Source organism: Mirounga leonina, unplaced genomic scaffold, assembly GCF_011800145.1.
Source record: "Mirounga leonina isolate KUSES-001 unplaced genomic scaffold, KU_Mleo_1.0 Mir_169, whole genome shotgun sequence".
NCBI lineage: Eukaryota > Metazoa > Chordata > Mammalia > Carnivora > Phocidae > Mirounga > Mirounga leonina.
Genome location: NW_023270431.1, coordinates 22858920 through 22880244, shown reverse-complemented (window position 1 = coordinate 22880244; position 21325 = coordinate 22858920). Strand labels below are relative to the sequence as shown.

Here is a 21325-nt window from a genome sequence, read left to right as displayed (position 1 = left end):
ATGCTTTATTTATTAAGGAATAGGGAGCCACTGTGGAAGCTAATGCAAATCAAACTATTATAATCTCCTAATTGTTCTCTGAGTCTCATCTCTCCAATCTTCTAGGACATCACTAGAATGATGATTATAGATGTGATGGAGATGGGCAAGATACCAAAATGAGATGTGGAAATTGCTAATGATAAATTTCACATTATTGACACTAATATTTTCCAAATACTTTCCATTTGTACAGCTTTTAACCTTTATCCATAATGTTTTCATATTTTTCTCTTTTTACCTTAAGCATAAGATTAATGGAAATTTTTTAGCCTACCTTAATAGGATAAGAAATGGTGTTGCATTTTTGTTAACAGGTCAGATATATTTACAACTGTGTTTATAATTGGACAGCACTGAGGAGCTCAGAGATAAGCCGTAGGCTTTCTGGGGTGTTTATACATATCACAGAGGAAGGTAAAATGAACAGCCTATCGTTTGCTCCTCAAACAAATGAAACCATGATAAACCAACACTTAGAGATGTGCCTGCCTCTTAAAAAGGTAACACATCTTTTAAAGCTATTTAATCTACTAGTAATGTTGTTTGGTTTCAAAAGGCATATTAAAATAAAGTGGATGTCCTTGATTTTTTTATTTACAGTGGTGAATCTATTTAGATTTTGAATGACATAATTCCTTAAATTTAAATCTCTAAAGCTGGGTTCCATTATTTATAATTATTAAACATACACCCTTAATGCATTTCTAGGAAAACTTAATTTATATTTTTCCATTTTACCTGTATAATCATTCTTTAGGGAATATAAGTTTGACAAAAATATATTGTTCAACCAAAAAAAAAAAAAATAGGCATTATCAAAACTAGTTTAAAAATATACTCCCTGCCCTTAAGTTGCTTCTGGGGGAAAAGGCCATGGAATCAGAAAATTGTCAGAGAATACAATGAGAATTAAACTGCAAGTTAGTAAGGATGTTCCATGAGCCCTTAATGTACACTGGGAGGGTCCTACCCCAGCAAAGTAGGTAGAAATCAGCCTGATTCTTTAATAAGAACAAGGCAGCCAGGCAAAAAGGATAAGATATGCTCCTGGGAAAGATGGAGTTAAAAGCTCTGTGCAAATATTGTGTCCATTTGACAAATAATCAATAGATGGATTTAAGCACATAGTAACTCCAGGATTGGAAGTCCTATTTCCTCTGTACTGATACATTTACTTTCCACCATCTTTCACTATATCCCTTATACAAAGGGATTTTGTGATTACACAAAACAATTGGAAGATTGAAATTATCTGATGACTATAACCTATGGAGCTCATTAAAATCTGAAATAAAAATGGATACTTTTGACTCTTAGCATTTTGGTATCAGGTTTATTAATGTTTAAGCACTGTGTGTTATCTCATTTAATTTCACAAAAATGTCAGGAGAAATGCACTGTTTTCTTCATTTTATAAATAATAAAAATGAAGCAGAGAAAAAGTTTAAGAAAATTGCCCAAGATTTCACAGTTAATAAAACAGCAGGACTAGTATCTAAATTTAAGCAGTTTAACTCCATTAGCTGTGCATTTTAACGGTACACAATACTGACTACCAGACTCATCTTAACATTACTATAACTAGATTTGTGGAACAAACAGGCAATGAACTGATACATATTTCTTAAATGATATGTCATTTGTGTTTTTTCCATGCATCTTATATTGTCAGATAATAACATAAATGTTTATTCATGTTTGAAAAGTTGCTGGATGAATAAATCCTGAAATAAAGACTACCATAGAAAGGGCACACTGTATGCTTGTGAACTTAGACCCCAAATGAACATCGAGGGCAAACTTAGTGAAAGCACTGGACTTTAAACTAAGGAAAGAAGTTCTTTAAATATACAGGATAAAAGTTCAATTTACTAATAAGGAAAAGAAAATTGGATTTCTATTAGGGTTCTCAACAAAAATATTTTTAAGGAAAGAAAAATGTAAGTCAACATTTTATATCCAGCTAATCTGTCCTTCAAGTATAAAGACTATAGACAGTTATTAACATATAAAATCTTAAGAATGTTGATCCCAAGAGACTTACCTATGAAATAAAATAAAAAATAAGCTGTAGACAGCTATAGAATAATTTCAGAAGAGTCAACCTAAGATTTGCAGTTTAACACTAACTATATTTAGCTATAATACCACTATTAGAAGGTGTAGATTATTGTGACAAAATAATATTAAGAAACACAGGGTCTGAACATATAGAAATAATGTAATTAATAAAAATGGGACGAAAAGGAAAAAATAAAATCCATAGGCAATAAAGCATGCTGACAGACTTACAGGTATCATCTGTGAGTAGAAGTTGTCACTTGTAACTAACAAACAAGTAGAATAAATTAAGTACAGTTAATATCATACATATTAGAGCAAAAAAATATATTAATAATATAAAATTGGAAGGTAGAAGACAGGAAGGAGTAAAGAGACAAATTCCTTTATTGCTTGTGGTGGAACTAAGAAAGATTTCAAAGAGGAGATATTAATAGAAGCATACCACTATAAAGAAATGTAAGTCTTCCTAAGTTCCAGAAACAAAACAAAAACAATAAAATAATCATGTAGTGAAAAATTCAGTATATATAACAGAAAAACATGAAACAACTGACACCAAATACAAATATACCATTTATGTTAATAAGCAGAAAAGATGAAATAAAGATTACTTACTGATGAAACTAAGATTTTTCATATTGGTTATAACCCAGAGTTGGATTTTTATGTTTACAAGAGGACCACATAAACCAAATTTATTCACAAAGCAAATATGAAAAGAATTAGGAAAAAAAATATACCACACAAATGCAAATAACATATTCTGATAAAATGCAGTCTTAATGTCAAACAAGATAATATTCAGGACCAAAATTGCTAACTGCAACAATGAAGAATGCTTCATAATGCTATTAAGATCTCCATAGCAAATTTAAAGTAATAACTTTAATAAAGCAAAAACTACAAAAAATAAAAGAAGTAACAGAGATGTACACTAATCACTAATAAGAGATTTTAACACAGTTCTCAGATCTAGATAGATTAAGAGGACAAAAATGCTATTAAGGATATAGAACACCTAAGAAAGACACACAATATGTAAGCCTAATAAATAGATTGAATTGTTTCTTATGGAAAAATGTATCTTTTTCCAAGCACACATGTAATTATATAATTATGAAAAACTACCCAATATTAGCTCAAAAAAGACCTTAAAATTTTCAAGAAAATAGAAATGCAAATAAGATACTCTAATCATAATTAATGAAATTGGAAATAATTAGTCAAAAAAAGAAGGGACGGCAACTCTTTTCAGAAACTACAATTAAATATCTGTGCATTAAGTCTATTGTGGAGAGGCCAGTTTTCCCCTGAGGTCTGACAGATGGTGACATAGAAAGGTCATGAATTCACCTCCTCCCACAACTACATATGGAACCATTTCCTCTTAAAAAAAATTAAAGACTGGCTAAGTAATGACTACACGTTGGGTAAAGAAGAAAAAGTGGGTAGGAGAGGCTGGGAAACAATCTCAGTAGTGGTGACTCACAACTGGAAGGGAACTCAAACCCCAGAGCTTCTCCCTAAGGAGCAAAGGTTTCAAACCCCACATCAGCACCCCCAGCTTTTAAGACGTGAGCCTGAGAGATGAACTCCCAAATATCTAATTTTGAAAACCAACAGGGCTGTCATCCCAAGACCCATAGGATGGTAGTGATCTAAGAAATGCCTCTTAAAGGACCTGTGTGCTTGGACTCACCCTCTCAGGGACCGCTCACCTGCTTATATTAAAATCTCAGCCATAGGGGCAGACACTTTTCTTCTTCTTTTTTTTTTTTTTTAGAGAGAAAGAGTGGGTAGAGGGGCAGAGGGAGAGGGAGAGAGAACATCTTAAGCAGGCTCCACACTCAGTGTGGAGCCCAAGCATTGGGCTGGATCTTATGATCCTAAGATCATGACCTGAGCTGAAATCGAGTCCAGTTCTTAACCAGCTAAGCCACCCAGGCTCCACAGCCACATATTTTAACACACACAGACAGACACACACACATAAACACACACACACCCCTAGGAACCTGCAGGAACCCTCTCCAGGGATGGAGACTGGTGGACACTTGTCTTTGCACTCTCCCTTTGATGTGTTCCAAAGTACCAGTGTCTCTCAGAAGGAACATTTACACATATCTGATGCCCCAATTTTTGCAGCTGCCGCCCAGGGGATGCCTCTTGATTGCCTGGCTCTAGAGGGAAGGGGAGCTTGCAAATTATTACAAGAGACTGTAATAATCAGTGACACCCGGGAGCTCATACCCCTGTCTAGTGCCATGATTTTTTTTGAATGATGCCATGGCACACCTCTACATTGCCTGGTTCTAGTGGCCAGTGGGGTTAACTTCTGCTCATGGGTCCCACAGGACCATAATCAGAGGGGACTGGCTTTAGGGTTTTTTACAATCAGTGACACTTAACATGTGGAACTTTATAAAAACAGTGGGTTCTGCTCTAAGAGAGCTGGGAAGGAGATAGGAAACTGAGTCCCCACACTTAAAGAGATAGCACAACAAACAGCTCCATGGAGGTACAGCATAGAAGCAGTAGTTTGAAAAATGTCTGGCATATATGGGAAGGAGATTTATTTAATAATCTCAGAGTGTGTGATTTATTTAATAATCTCAGGAACAAAAGAGTAGGAGGGTGCCATTTTCATTCCCTACTGCCCACCTAGATACACAGATATCTGTGAAAACCAGTTCAGTGCCAACGTTCTCCACCTAGCTTGCTAGTAGTATGACCTGTCCCCTTGTTCTATTGACATGCCCCCTACAGCCAAGCCTTGGTTCCAGGTCCTCTCCCACAGCAGACCTGCACAAACCTTTCTAAAACCATGTGCCCCACCCCCACGTTCTCCTGCAGAGCTTCCTGCTCCAATACAATCTTGACCAGAACCCATCCAAAGTGGTGCTGCAAGCATGACAGTATGCGAGCAGCCCAGATAGTGTCCAGCACCACTCCAAAGTGACTCCTGCCTTGGGGAGAGGGGAAAATAATCACACACACCAGTCCAAGTGCAGCCCCAGCAGTGGGCTGGGGGCAGACATTTGATCTGACTGCAGATCCTACCCACCAATAAAAACTTCCCAGGAGACAACACAGGGGAAGTGCCCTGCAGTTCTATGCTATTGCAGCTCTGGCAAAAGTCTGGTCTCACTGAAGTCAAGCCTAAGGCATCCCCAGACTCGTCCACTAACAACGTAGGGGTCAAATCCTGCCCACAGTAGGCAAAGAAAGTCATTGCAGGTGACTGGACTGAAGGCAAGGGTGGCTTCACAATAGGGTACATGCAACACATATAAAAGATACCACTGAAGCACCAGGTTTTGGTTAATAGGAGACATTGCTTTGCAGGGCCCTATAGGACCTCTTCTTCATAAAGTCACTATTTTCAAGAGCAGGAGATGAAGCTGACTTTCTTAATACATAGAAACAGACTCAGAGAGTTAGATAAAATGAGCAGACAGCGGAAAATATCCCAAATGAAAAAACAGGACAAAATCACATCAAGAGACCTAAATGAAATGGAGATAAGTAATATGCCTGAGAGAATTTAAAGTAATGGTCATTAAGAGAGACAGGAAGATGGTGATGGAGTTGCAAAACCCAAGGCTCACCTCATCCCACAAATACAACCAGATAACTATCAAATCATCTCAAATACCCCAGAAGTCAACCTGAATGAAGACTGGAAGAACAAACTCCACAACTAAAGGGAGAGAAGAGACCACATCAAAGAAGGTAGGAAGTATGGAGATGTGGTTTAGGGGAGAAACAGATCCTGGCTGCCATGGAGGGGAGGGAGCCATGGTTGCAGAGAAGGGTGAGAGAGAGGAACACATAGGTGAATGCACAAGGAAAATGTTTCCTCATAGCCATTGGCTTGGAAAATGAGAGGGGCTGAATTTTGTGAGTTCTTGCAACTAGCAGGTTTTAAGCCTGGAGTTTTAAAGGTCAGCAGGCTTGGCTGGGATAGAGCCTGGAAGGCACTGTGCTGCTCTTGAGAGAAGGCAGGCAAACAACCCAGGGGCAGACAGTGTGGAAACAGTGATCTGAAGAGCACCTGGGGCACAAAGTGGGGAGATTATTTGCTCTTCTTGGAACATGTCCCTGAGAGGCAGCATTCACAGAGAGACTTCTCTAGGAACAAAAAAGCTTGCCAGTGCCACTTCCCCATTTCATTCCCCTGCTCCTCAGCATTAATACAGAGCCACCTGCAGGAAGCAGTACAGCATGGACACTGGCTGCCTAACTTGCTTACCCTAAGCCCTACACCCTGCTCTCCAGTGGAACTGCCCTTCTCAGTCACAGTGTGGTGGGCCCCTCCCCCAGAAGACGAGCACAAGCCCCTGCCCAACCATGTCTCCTGACCTGAAAGTTTTGCAGGGCCTCAGTTTCAGTGGAGTTGGTGTCAGGTCTCATTTCACAAGCAGACCAGAGCACACCCTAGTTAAAACTCATTACATTCGGGTGAGTGACCAAACACTGCCCGCAATAACCATGACGAACTTCTGCAGATAACTGGCCTGAAGAATAGAGCAGCCAAAACACAATAGCAGAGTATACATGTAATACACACTGGGGACACTCCCTGAAGTGCCAGGTCCTGAGCACCACATCACCTCTTCTTCATAAGGTCATTACTTTCAGGAACAGAAGACATAACTTGCTTTTCTAACACAGAGAAGCAGGCAGAGACTTAGACAAAATGAGAGACAGAGGAATTTACCCCAGATGAAAGAACAAGATAAGGCCACAACCAGAGATCTAAGCAAATCAGATATAAGTAACATGCCTGATGGAGAATTTAAAGCAATTGTCATAAGGATACTCATTGGACTTGAGAAAAGAATAGAAGACATCAGTGAGACACTTAACAGAGAGACAGAAGAGTTTAAAAAAGAATCTGGAATGAAGATTGTGCTTTCCTATCTTGCAAGGCTAGAATGGTAAGGCCTCCCTGCAAGACTCAATTTCAGGACCACCAATCCTTCACCATCTGAACCAGGAGGGTGTCAAGTGGACACCTGCAGGGGTTAGACATGCTCGGGGCTAACTAAGAGGCCTCCCAGATGCTTAATTTCCCTCACTTAGGTTTATGGTGGGGCATGAAGAGGATGGCAGGTGAAAAAGCTGAGAAGTCAGATATTAAGGAGAAGAAACCTGAAGCCAAGAAGACTGATGCTTGTGGAAAGGTTAAGAAGGGTAACCTCAAGGCTAAAACACCAAAGAAGAGGAGGACCACTGCATCAGAAACCCTGTCCTAGACAGAGGAATTAGCAGATATTCCTGATCAGCTATGTATTTCAGAAAGGCCAGGTACAAGAGGGAGTATTCAGCAGCTAAATCCAGGGTTGAAAAGAAAAAGGAGAAAGTTCTTGCTACTGTCACAAAACCAGTTGGTGGTGACAAGAAGGTGGTACAAGAGTGGTTAAACTTCACACAATGCCTAGGTATTATCCTACTGAAGATGTGCCTTGAAAGCTGTTGAGCCATGGCAAAAAAACTTTTCAGCCAGCATGTGAGCAAACTGTGAGCTACATCACTCCTGGGACCATTTTGATCATCCTCACTGGGTGCCACAGAGGCAAGAGTGGGGTTTTCCTGAAACAACTAAGTAGAGGCTTGCTACTTGTGATGGGCCTTCAACTGAGTTCCTCTGCATAGAACACACCAGAAATTTGTCATTACCACCTCCATCAAAATTGATATCAGCAGTGTGAAAATCTCCAAACATCTCACTGATATTTACTTCAAGAAGAAGCTGGATAAATCTAGACACCAGGAAGGTGAGATTTCAACACAGAGAAATATGAGATTACAGAGCAGTGCAAGGTTGATCAGAAAGCTATGGACTGGGCACCTGGGTGGCTCAGTTGGTTAAGTGACTGCCTTTGGCTCAGGTCATGATCCTGGAGTCCCTGGATCGAGTCCCGCATCGGGCTCCCTGCTCGGCAGGGAGTCTGCTTCTCCCTCTGACCCCCCCCTCATGTGCTCTCTCTCATTCTCTCTCTCTCAAATAAATAAATAAAATCTTTAAAAAAAAAAAAAAAAAAAGAAAGCTATGGACTTACAAATGGTGCCCAAAATCAAAGCTGTTCCTCAGCTTCAGGGCTACCACTGCTCTATGTTTTCTCTCACAAATGGAATTTATCCTCACAAATTGGTGTTCTGAATTTCTTACAGAGAACTTAATTAAATAACTGATCTATTTTAAAAAAAAAAAAAAGGGAGAGAGATAAAGAATGCAATAAATGAGGTTAGAAACATGCTCAATGCAATGAACAGCAGGCTGGAAGAAGCAGAGGAACAAATTAATCAACTAGAAGACAAATGGAGAGCAATGAAGCTGAACCAAAGAGAGGAAGAATTATGCTAAATGAGAAGAGACTTAGGGAACTCAGTGACTCCATCAAATGTAATAACATTCATACCATAAGAGTCCCAGAAGAAGAGAGAGAAAAGGGGGGGTAGAAGATTTATTTGAAGAAATAATAGCTGAAAACTTCCCTAATCTGGGGAAGGAAACAGACATCCAAATCCAGAAGGCACAGAGAACTTCCATCAAAATCAACAAAAGCAGGCCCACACCAAGACATATTGCAATTAAATTTACAAAATATAGTGATAAAGAAAAAATCTTAAAAGAAGCAAGACAAAAGAAGTCATTAACTTATAAAGGAAAATCCATAAGATTAGTAGGAGATTTTTCAGCAGAAATTTGTTAAGCCAGAAGAGAGGGGCATGATATATTCAAAATGCTGAATGGGAAAATGTGCAGCCAAGAATACTCTATGCTACAAGACTATCATTCAGAATAGAAGGAGAGACAGTTTCCCAGACAAACAAAAACTAAGGGAGTTCATGACCACTAAACCAGCCCTGCAAGAAACCAAAAGTGATGGTATAAAGGTGGAGAACACAAAAGCAGTAAAAATGAATATTTCTGTAAAATATCAGTGAAAAAACTCACAAAAAAAGGAATAAAATAAAATAACATATACCCAAAACATGGAGAAGAGAGGAGAAAAGAATGGGCTCACATTTAAATGACCATCAACTTAATATAGACTGCTATATGCATAAGAGGTTATATACAAACTTAATGGTAACCATATATCAAAAGCACTAATAAACATGCAAAGAATGAAGAGAAAGAAATCCAAATATTTCACTAAAGAAAATCAGCAAAACATGAGAGAAAAACAAGATCAGAAGAAACCTCCAGAAACTATAAAAAGTAATAAAATGGCAATAAATATATACCTATCAATAATTACTTTGAATGTTAAGGCACTAAATGCTCCAATCAAAAGACAAAGGTTATCAGAATGGATTAAAAAAAAACAAAACCCTTCTATATGCTGCCTACAATAGACTCATTTTAGACCTAAAGACACCTGTAGATTCAAAATGAGGGGATAGAGAAACATTTATTATGCAAATGGTTTTCAAAAGAAAGCTGAAGTAGCAATACTTATATAGGACAAATCAGACATTGAAACAAAGACTGTAACATGAGACGAAGAAGGGAACTATATAATAATAAAGAGGACAATCCAACAAGAAGATATAACAATTGTAAATATTTATGGACCCAACATGGGAGCACCCAAATACATAAAACAATTAATACCAAACATAAAGGAACTAATTGATAATAATACAATGATAGTAGGGAACTTTAACAGCCCGCTAACATCAATGGACAAATCATGTAAACAGAAAATCACCAAAGAAAAAATGACTTTGAATGACACACTGAACCAGATAGACTGAATAGACATATTCAGGGTATTCCAAATTAAAACAGCACAAGTGCACATGGAATATTCTCCAGAAAATGGATCACATGTTAGGCCACAAAATAGGCCTCAACAAATTCAAGAAAATTCAAATCATACTGTGCACCATTTCTGACTACAACACTATGAAATTAGAAATCAACCACAAGAAAAAAATCTGGAAAGAGCACAAGTATATGAAAGTTAAAGAACACCCCACTAAATAGTGAATGGATCAGTCAGGAAATCAAAGAAGAAATTTAAAAATACATGGAAACAAATGAAAATGAAAACACAAGGGTTCAAAACCTTTGGGATGCAGCAAAAGTGGTCATAAGAGAGAAGTATATAGTAATACAGGGCTACCTCAAAAAAGGAAGAACATTCTCCAATAAACAACCTGACCTTACATCTAAAGGAGCTAGAAAAAGAACAACAAACAAAATGTAAAACCACCAGAGGGAAGGAAATAATAAAGATTGGAAGAGAAATAAATGATAGATAGAGAAACTAAAAAAAAAAAAAAGTAGAACAGATCAATGAAACTAGGAGATGGTTCTTTGAAAAAATTAATAAAATTGATAAACTTCTAGACAGATTTATCAAAAAGAAAAGAGAAAAGACCCAAATGAAAAAAAATCACAAATGAGAGAGGAGAAAGAACAATCAACACCACACAAATACAAAGGATTATAGGAAAATAGTATAAAAAGCTATATGCCAACAAATTGGACAACCTAGAAGAAATGGATTAATTCCTAGAAATAGATAAACTACCAAAACTGAAACAGGAAGAAATAGAAAATTTGAACAGACCAACAACCAGCAAAGAAGTTGAATCAATAATCAAAAAACTCTCAACAAACAAAAGTCCAAAACCAGACAGCTACACAGGTGAATTCTACCAAACATTTAAGAAGAGATAATACCTATTCTTCTCAAACTATTCCAAAAAATAGAAGAGGAAGGAAAGATTCCAAATTTATTCTATGCAGCCACCATTACCCTGATACCAAAACCAGATAAAGACACCACAAAAAAAAAAAAAAAAAAAAAAAAAAAGAACTACACATAAATATCTCAGATGAACATAGATGCAAAAATCCTCAACAAAATAGTAGCAAACCGAATCCAACAATTCATTAAAAAAGTCATTCACCACGATCAAATGGGATTCATTCCTGGGTTGTGAGAGTGGGTCAATATGCACAAATCAATCAACTGATAAACCACATTAATAAAAGAAAGGATAAAAACCATATGTTTATTTCAATAAATACAGAAAAAACATTTGACAAAGTACAATATCCATTCATAATAAAAAAAACCCTGAACAAAGTAGGTTTAGAGGGACTATACCTCAACATAATAAAAGCTGTATATGAAAAACCCACAGCTGACATTATCCTAAATGGAGAAAAACTGAGAGCTTTACACTATTGTCAGGAACAAGACAGGGATGTCCATTCTCACCACTTTTATTCAACACAGTATTGGAAGTCCTAGCCACGGCAATCAGACAACAAAAAGAAATCAAATGCATCTAAATCAGCAAGGAAGAAGTAACATTTTCACTATTTGAAGATGAAATGATACTGTACATGGAAAACCTAAAAGATTCCACCAAAAAACTGTTAGAACTGATAAACATATTCAGTAGAGTCGCAAAATACAAAATCAATGTACAGAAATCTATTGCATTTCTATACTCCAATAATGAAGCAGCAAAAAGAGAAATAAGGAATCAATACCATTTACAATTACACTAAAAATAATAAAATGTCTAGGAATAAACTTAACCAAAGATATAAAAGACCTGTACTCTGAAAACTATAAAATACTTATGAAAGAAATTAAAGAAGACACAAATAAATGGAAAGACATTCTATGCTCATGGATTGAAAGAATAATTATTGTTAAAATGTCTATACTGCCTAAAGCAACCTAGACATTTAATGCAATCCCTATCAAAATACCAACAGCATTTTTAACAGAACTAGAACAAACAATCCTAAATTTTGTATGGAACCACAAGAATAGCCAAGCTATCTTGAAAAAGAAAAATAAAACTGGCAATATCATAATTCTAAACTTCAAGTTATACTACAAAGCTGTAGTGATCAAAACAGTATGGTACTTCCATAAAAGTACACACATAGATCAGGGGGGCGGAGCAAGATGGCGGAGGAGTAGGAGACCTGGATTTCGTCTCCTCTCAGGAATTCAGCTGGATAGGGATCAAACCATTCTGAACACCTACAAACCCAACAGGAGATCGAAGAAAGGAATAGCAACAACTCTCTGAACAGAAAAGCGACCACTTTCTGGAAGGTAGGACGTGCGGAGAAGTGAATCCGAGGCGATATTTGGGAGGATAGACGGCGGGGGAGGGGCCTCCATCAGCCACTTCTGGCAAGTGATAGAGTCGCGGAGCACAAAATTGGAACTTTTAAAAGTCTGCTCCGCTGAGGGACGTCACTCCGGTGGCTAAGCGGGGGATGGAACCCTCCGGGACAGTGTGGTCTCAGGACCCTCGGGGTCACAGAAAGACCAGGGGTGCCTGAGTGCGGCAGAGCTCCCAGGTATTGGAGGAGGGAAGCCGGCTGCAGAGACAGAGCTGAGGAGCGGGCTCTCAGCTTGGGGTTGCCATAAAGTGTGATCCGCGGCACAGTCGGACCACTACTCCTCCAGCACGGACCCAGCAAGCAGCAGATCTGGGGAGACTCACCTTCCTCCCCCGGGAGGAGCGGCGTGGGAGCATACTGTGGGGATCTGCTGGGTTTGGAGACTCCGCGCCAAGTCAGGTGCCAGAGATAGAAACGCGTGGTCACAGGCCGGGTGAACACGGAGTGCGGCCAGAGACCGGGGAGCCGGGAGTGACTGGCTGCTTTTCTCTGGGGGTTCACTGAGGAGTGGGGCACCGAGTTCTCGGCTCCTCCGGGGCGGAGATTGGGAGGCCACCATTTACACTCTCCGCCTCCAAAGCTGTACGGAAAGCTCACAGGGAACAAAAGCTCTGGAGAGCAACCCGAGCAGATTACTTAACCCGGACAGGGCAAGGGCAGAGCAATTCCGCCTCCGGGAAAGACATTTGGAAACCACGGCAACAGGCCCCTCCCCCAGAAGATCAGCGAGAATAGCCAGCCAAGACCAAGTTTACCGATCAATGAGAACGGCAGAACTCCAGCCCTAGGGGAATACTACACATAGAATTCATGGCTTTTTTACCATGATTCTTTAGTTTTTCAAAGTTAATTTTTTTTTAACTGTCTTTTTTTCTATTTTTTTGAATTTTTCTTTTTCCCTTTTTCAACCAACATCTTATCAATCCCTTTTTTAAAAAAACATTTTTATTTTTCATTTTTAGAGTCATATTCTATCCCTTCATAGTAGTTACCCGTATTTTTGGCATATATATATAAGTTGTTTTCTCTTTAAAATTTTGAGATAGTTTCTTCTAACAGATCAAAATATACCCTAAATCTCTAGTATATGGTTTTCCTGTACTCCCCTGCCTGATCACATTCTCTCCCTTTTTTTTTTTCTTTTTTTTAAATCCTCTTCTTTCTTTTTTCAAACAACTTCTTACCAATTCTTTTTATAAAATTTTTTATAATTTCCATCTTTACAGTCATATTCCATCCCTTCATCATATCAACCCTTATTTTTGTACATATATAAGTTTTTCTTTCTTTAAAATTTTGGGAGGCACTTTCTTCTAACAGACCAAAATACACCCCAAATCTAGTGTGTGGCACTGATCTATATACCAGCCTGATCATATTTGATCACATTCTGGGGTTTTTTTTGTTGTTTTCTTTTGTTCTGTTTTTGTTTGTTTTTATCTTTATCTTTTTCTTTTTCTTTTTTTCTTTTTCTTTTTTCTCTCTTTCCCTTTCTTTTCCCACTGTTTCAGGTCTTTTCTGATTTGTTTAGAGTATATTTTCTGGGGACATTGTTACTCTGCTAGCATTTTGTTCTCTCATTAATCTATTCTCCTCTGGACAAAATGACAAGACGGAAAAAATCACCTCAACAAAAAGAACAAGAGGTAGTACCGACTGCCAGGGACCTTATCAATACGAACATTAGTATGATGTCAGATCTAGAGTTCAGAATCATCACTTTAAAGATACTAGCTGAGCTTGAGAAAAGCATGGAAGTTATTAGAGAAACCCTTTCTGGAGAAGTAAAAGAACTAAAATCTAACCAAGTTGAAATCAAAAAGGCTATTAATGAGGTGCAATCAAATATGGGGGCACTAACTGCTAGGATAAATGAGGCAGAAGAGGGAATCAGTGATATAGAAGACCAAATGATGGAAAATGTGAAGCTGAGAAAAAGAGAGATAAACAACTACTGGATCACAAGGGCAAATTCGAGAGATAAGCGATACCATAAAATGAAACAACATTAGAATAATTGGGATCCCAGAAAGAAGAAAGAGAGAGAGGGGCAGAAGATATAATGGAGCAAAATTATAGCAGAGAACTTCCCTAATTTGGGGAAGGAAACAGGCATCAAAATCCAGGAAGCACAGAGAACCCCTCTCAAAATCAATAAAAATAGGTCAACTCACCGACATCTAATAGTAAAACTTATGAGTCTCAGACACAAAGAGAAAATCCTAAAAGCAGCTCAGGAGAAGAGATATGTAACCTACAATGGTAGAAACATTAGATTGGCAACAGACCTATCCACAAAGGCCTGGCAGGCCAGAAAGGACTGGCAGGATATATTCAGAGCACTAAACGAGAAAAATATGCAGCCAAGAATACTGTATCCAGCTAGGCTGTCATTGAAAATTGAAGGAGAGATAAAAAGCTTCCAGGACAAACAAAAACTAAAGGAATTTGCAAACACAAAACCAGCCCTACGGGAAATCTTGAAAGGGGTCCTCTAAGCAAAGAGAGAGCCTAAAAGCAACAGAAAGGAACACAGACAATATACAGTAACAGTCACCTTACAGGCAATACAATGGCACTAAATTCCTATCTTTCAATAGTTACCCTGAATGTAAATGGGCTAAATGCCCTAATCAAAAGACACAGGCTATCAGATTGGATTAAAAAACAAGACCCATCAATATGCTATCTACAAGAGACTCATTTTAGACCCAAAGACACCCCCAGATTGAAAGTGAGGAGGTGGAAAACCATTTACCATGCTAATGGACACCAAAAGAAAGCTGGGGTGGCAATCCTTACATCAGACAAATTAGTTTTTAAACCAAAGACTGTAATAAGAGATGAGGAAGGACACTATATCCTACTTAGAGGGTCTATCCAACAAGAAGATCTAACAATTATAAATATCTATGCCCCTAACATGGGAGCAGCCAATTATATAAGGCAATTAATAACAAAAGCAAAGAAACACATCGACAACAATACAATAATAGTGGGGGACTTTAACACCCCCCTCACTGAAAGAGACAGATCGTCTAAGCAAAAGATCAACAAGGAAATAAAGACTTCAAATGACACACTCGACCAAATGGACTTCACAGACATATTCAGAACATCCCATCCCAAAGCAACGGAATACACATTCTTCTCTAGTGCCCATGGAACATTCTCCAGAATAGATCACATCTTAGGTCACGAATCAGGTCTCAACCGGTACCAAAAGATTGGGATCATTCCCTGCCTATTTTCAGACCACAATGCTTTGAAACTAGAACTCAATCACAAGAGGAAAGTCGGAAAGAACTCAAATACATGGAGGCTAAAGAGCATCCTACTGAAGAATGAATGGGTCAACCAGGAAATTAAAGAAGAATTAAAAAAATTCATGGAAACCAATGAAAATGAAAACACAACTATTCAAAATCTTTGGGATGCAGCAAAGGCAGTCCTAAGAGGAAAGTATATAGCAATACAAGCCTTTCTCAAGAAACAAGTAAGGTCTCAAGTACACAACCTAACCCTACACCTAAAGGAGCTGGAGAAAGAACAGCAACAAAAGCCTAAACCCAGCAGGAGAAGAGAAATAATAAAGATCAGAGCAGATATCAATGAAATAGAAACTAAAAGAACAATAGAACAGATCAACGAAACTAGGAGCTGGTTCTTTGAAAGAATTAACAAGATTGATAAACCCCTGGCCAGACTTATCAAAAAGAAAAGAGAAATGACCCAAATCAATAAAATCATGAATGAAAGAGGAGAGGTCACAACCAACACCAAAGAAATACAAACAATTATAAGAACATATTATGAGCAACTCTATGCCAGCAAATTAGATAACCTGGAAGAAATGGAGGCATTCCTAGAGATGTATCAACTACCAAAACTGAACCAGGAAGAAATAGAAAATCTGAACAGACCTATAACCACTAAGGAAATTGAAGTAGTCATCAAAAATCTCCCAACAAACAAGAACCCAGGGCCAGATGGCTTCCCAGGGGAATTCTATCAAACATTTCAAGAAGAATTAATACCTATTCTTCTGAAACCATTCCAAAAAATAGAAATGGAAGGAAAACCTCCAAACTCATTTTATGAGGCCAGCGTTACCTTGATCCCAAAACCAGACAAAGACCCCATCAAAAAGGAGAATTACAGATCAATATCCCTGATGAACATGGATGCAAAAATTCTCACCAAAATACTAGCCAATAGGATCCAACAGTACATTAAAAGGATTATTCACCACGACCAAGTGGGATTTATCCCTGGGCTGCAAGGTTGGTTCAACATCCACAAATCAATCAATGTGATACAATACATTAACAAAAGAAACAACAAGAATCATATGATCCTCTCAATAGATGCAGAAAAAGCATTTGACAGAGTACAGCATCATTTCTTGATCAAAACTCTTCAAAGTATAGGGATAGAGGGTGCATACCTCAATATCATAAAAGCCATCTATGAAAAACCTACAGTGAATATCATTCTCAATGGGGAAAAACTGAGAGCTTTTCCCCTAAGGTCAGGAACATGGCAGGGATGTCCACTATCACCACTGCTATTCAACATAGTATTGGAAGTTCTAGCCACAGCAATCAGACAACGAAAAGAAATAAAAGGCATCCTAATTGGCAAAGAAGAAGTCAAACTCTCACTCTTTGCAGATGATATGATACTTTATGTGGGAAACCCAGAATACTCCACCCCAAAACTGCTAGAACTCATACAGGAATTCAGTAAAGTGGCAGGATATAAAATCAATGCACAGAAGTCAGTGGCATTCCTATACACCAACAAGACAGAAGAAAGAGAAATTAAGGAGTCAATCCCATTTACAATTGCACCCAAAACCATAAGATACCTAGGAATAAATCTAACCAAAAGACAAAGGATCTGTACTCAGAAAACTATAAAATACTCATGAAAGAAATTGAAGAAGACACAAAGAAATGGAAAAACGTTCCATGCTCATGGATTGGAAGAACAAATATTGTGAAGATGTCAATGCTACCTAGAGCCATCTACACATTCAATGCAATCCCCATCAAAATACCATCCACTTTTCTCAAAGAAATGGAAAAAATAATCCTAAAATTCGTATGGAACCAGAAAAGACCCCGCATAGCCAGAGGAATGTTGAAAAAGAAAAGCAGAGCTGGCGGCATCACAATTCCAGACTTCAAGCTCTATTACAAAGCTGTCATCATCAAGACAGTATGGTACTGGCACAAAAACAGGCACATAGATCAATGGAACAGAATAGAGAGCCCAGAAATGGACCCTCAACTCTATGGTCAACTAATCTTTGACAAAGCAGGAAAGAATGTCCAATGGAAAAAAGACAGTCTCTTCAACAAATGGTGTTGGGAAAATTGGACAGCCACATGCAGAAGAATGAAACTGGACCATTTCCTTACACCACACACAAAAATAGACTCCAAATGGTTGAAAGACCTCAATGTGAGACAGGAGTCCATCAAAATCCTAAAGGAGAACACAGGCAGCAAGCTCTTTGACCTCAGCCGAAGCAACTTCTTCCTAGAAATATCGCCAAAGGCAAGGGAAGCAAGGGCAAAAATGAACTATTGGGACTTCATCAAAATAAAAAGCTTTTGCAAAGCAAAGGAAACAGTGAACAAAACCAAAAGACAACCGACAGAATGGGAGAAGATATTTGCAAATGACATATCAGATAAAGGGCTAGTATCCAAAATCTATAAAGAACTCATCAAACTCAACACCCAAAGAACAAAGAATCCAATCAAGAAATGGGCAGAAGACATGAACAGACATTTTTCCAAAGAAGACATCCAAATGGCCAACAGACACATGAAAAAGTGCTCAATATCACTTGGCATCAGGGAAATCCAAATAAAAACCTCAATGAGATACCACCTCACACCAGTCAGAATGGCTAAAATTAAGAAGTCAGGGAACGACAGATGTTGGCGGGGATGTGGAGAAAGGGGAACCCTCCTACACTGTTGGTGGGAATGCAAGCTGGTGCAGCCACTCTGGAAAACAGTATGGAGGTTCCTCAAAAAGTTGAAAATACAGCTACCCTATGACCCAGCAATTGCACTACTGGGTATTTACCCCAAAGATACAAAAGTAGGGATCCGAAAGGATACATGCACCCCAATGTTTATAGCAGCAATGTCCACAATACCAAACTGTGGAAAGAGCCAAGATGTCCATCGACAGATGAATGGATAAAGAAGATGTGGTATATATATACAATGGAATATTATGCAGCCATCAAAAGGAATGAGATCTTGCCTTTTGCAACAATGTGGATGGAACTGGAGGGTATTATGTTGAGCGAAATAAGTCAAACAGAGAAAGACATGTATCATATGACCTCACTGATATGAGGAATTCTTAATTGTAGGAAACAAACTGAGGGTTGCTGGAGTGACGGTTGGGGTGGGAAGGATGTGGTGACTGGGTAATAGACACTGGAGAGGGTATGTGCTCTGGTAAGCACTGTGAATTGTGCAAGACTGTTGAATCTCAGATCTGTACCTCTGAAACAAATAATGCAATATATGTTAAGAAAAAAAAAAAAAGAAGAAGAAGGTAGCAGGAGGGGAAGAATGAAGGGGGGGAAATCGGAGGGGTAGACGAACCATGAGAGATGATGGACTCTGAAAAACAAACAGGGTTCTAGAGGGGAGGGGGATGGGAGGATGGGTTAGTCTGGTGGTGGGTATTGAGGAGGGCACATTCTGCATGGAGCACTGGGTGTTATGCACAAACAATGAATCATGGAACACTACATCTAAAACTAATGATGTAATGTATGGGGATTAACATAAGAATAAAAAAATTTTAAAAAAAAGTACACACATAGGTCAATGGAACAGAATAGAAAATCCAGAAATAAACCCACAATTATACAATCAATCAATCTTTGACCAAGGTGGCAAAAATATGCAATGGGAAATTGCAATCTCTTCAAAAACTGGTGTTGGGAAAACTGGACAGCTACATGCAGAAGAATGAAACTGGAACACATTCTCACCCCATACACAAAAATAAACTCAAAATGGATTAAAAACCTAAATGTGAGACCTGAAACTATAAAATCCTAGAAGAGACCACGGGCGGTGATTTCTTTGGCATTGGCCATGGCAACATTTTTCTAGATATGTCTCCTGAGACAAAGGAAACAAAAGGAAAAATCAACTAGTGGGACCACATCAAAATAAAAAGATTCTACACAGCAAATGAAATAATCAACAGAACTAAAAGGAAACCTACTGAATGTGAGAAGATATTTGCCAATGACATATCTGATAAAGGGTTAGCATTCAAAATAGACAAGTACTTATATAACTCAACACAAAACCTACAAATAACCCAATTATAAATGGGCAGAAGACATGAACAGACATTTCTCCAAAGAAAATGTGCAGATGGACAACAGACACATGAAAAGATGCTCAACATCACTCATAATCAGGGACATGTAATTCAAAGCTACAATAAAATATCACCTCACACATGTCAGAATGGCTAAAATCAAAAACACAAGAAATATTGGTAAGGATATGGAGGTAAAGGAACCCTCATGCACTGTTGGTGGCAAACTGGTGCAGTCACTGTGGAAAACAGTATAAAGGCACCTCAAAAAAATTAAAAACAGAATTACCATATGATCCAATAATCACACTATTGGGTATTTACCCAAAGAATATGAAACACTAATTCAAAAAGATATATGCACCCCTATGTTTATTGCAGCATTATTTAAAATAGCCAAAATATCGGAGCAACCAAAGTGTCCATCCACAGATGAATGATAAAGATGATGTGGTGTATATATGCAATGGAATATTACTTAGCCATAAAAAAGAATGAAATTTTGCTATTTGCAACAATGCGGATGAATATAGAGGGTATAATGCTAAGTGAAATAAGTTGGTAAGAGAAAGACAAATACCATATGATTTTTTTTTAAGATTTTATTTTATTTTATTTTTAGAGACACAGAGAGAGAGAGTGAGTACAAGCGGGGAGGGGCAGAGGGAGAAGGGGAGAGAGAGAGAATCCTCAGCAAGCTCCATGCTCAGCGTGGAGCCCAATGCGGGGTTCAATCTCACAACCCTGAGATCATTACCTGAGCTAAAATCAAGAGTCACATGCTTAACTGACTGAACCACTCAGGTATCCTGATTTCACTCACATGTGGAATTTAAGAAACCAAACAAATGAAGAAAGAAAAAAGAGACAAACCCTAAAATAGACTTTTAACCATAGGGAACAAACAGATGGTTACCAGAGAGAAAGTGAGTGAGGGGATGGGTTACATAGGTGATGGAGACTAAGCATACTTGCTGTGATGAGCACCTGGGTATTATATGGAAGTCACTATATTGTACACTTGCAACTAATATTACACTGTATGTTAACTAACTAGAATTTAAATAAAAACTTCAAAAATATTTTTTTAAATATTTCATTTAGAGAGAGAGAGAGAGTATGCGTAAGCACACACACACATGCACTCACACGTGCATGCTGGGGGAGGGGCAGGGGAGAGAGAGAGAGAGAGAATTTCAAGCAGACTCCACACTGAGCACGGAACCCAAAGTGGGGCTTGATCCTGAGATCATGACCTGAGCCGAAATCAAGAGTCTGTGGCTTAAATGACTGAGTCACCCAGGCACTCATAAAAAAAAAAAAAAAAAATTTAAGGCATTCAGTTTGTTGTATTTCATTATGGCAGCCCAAGCAGACTAATGCAACCAAGGTGACTGAAATTAAGAGAAAAATGTAGAATTTGGTCCCCGATGAAGTTAGAAGAGCAGTTGAGCACCCCTCTGCAGAAGATTTGCCTTTATATCAAGATCAGTAAAAAACTTATGAAATGTTTTAAGAATGATAATATGATTAAATTGACATTTTTTGTGAAGAACATCTTAACTGAAGAATGGAGGTGAACCAAAATGTAGAACTGTTAAGAAAGATATTATTGAAGTCCAGGAAAGAGAAGCTAGTAGCTTGGATGAGGATGGTGGCAGAAAA

General features: G+C 38.2%; 1 long non-coding RNA gene and 1 pseudogene across 2 annotated transcripts in view; one reads left to right on the top strand and one right to left on the bottom strand.

The window, feature by feature from the left end:
* Positions 1-21325, bottom strand: part of LOC118017398 — a 230794-nt gene that overhangs the window by 108404 nt on the left and 101065 nt on the right. The window lies entirely within an intron of this gene.
* On the top strand, positions 7215-8272 carry LOC118017397 (annotated as a pseudogene).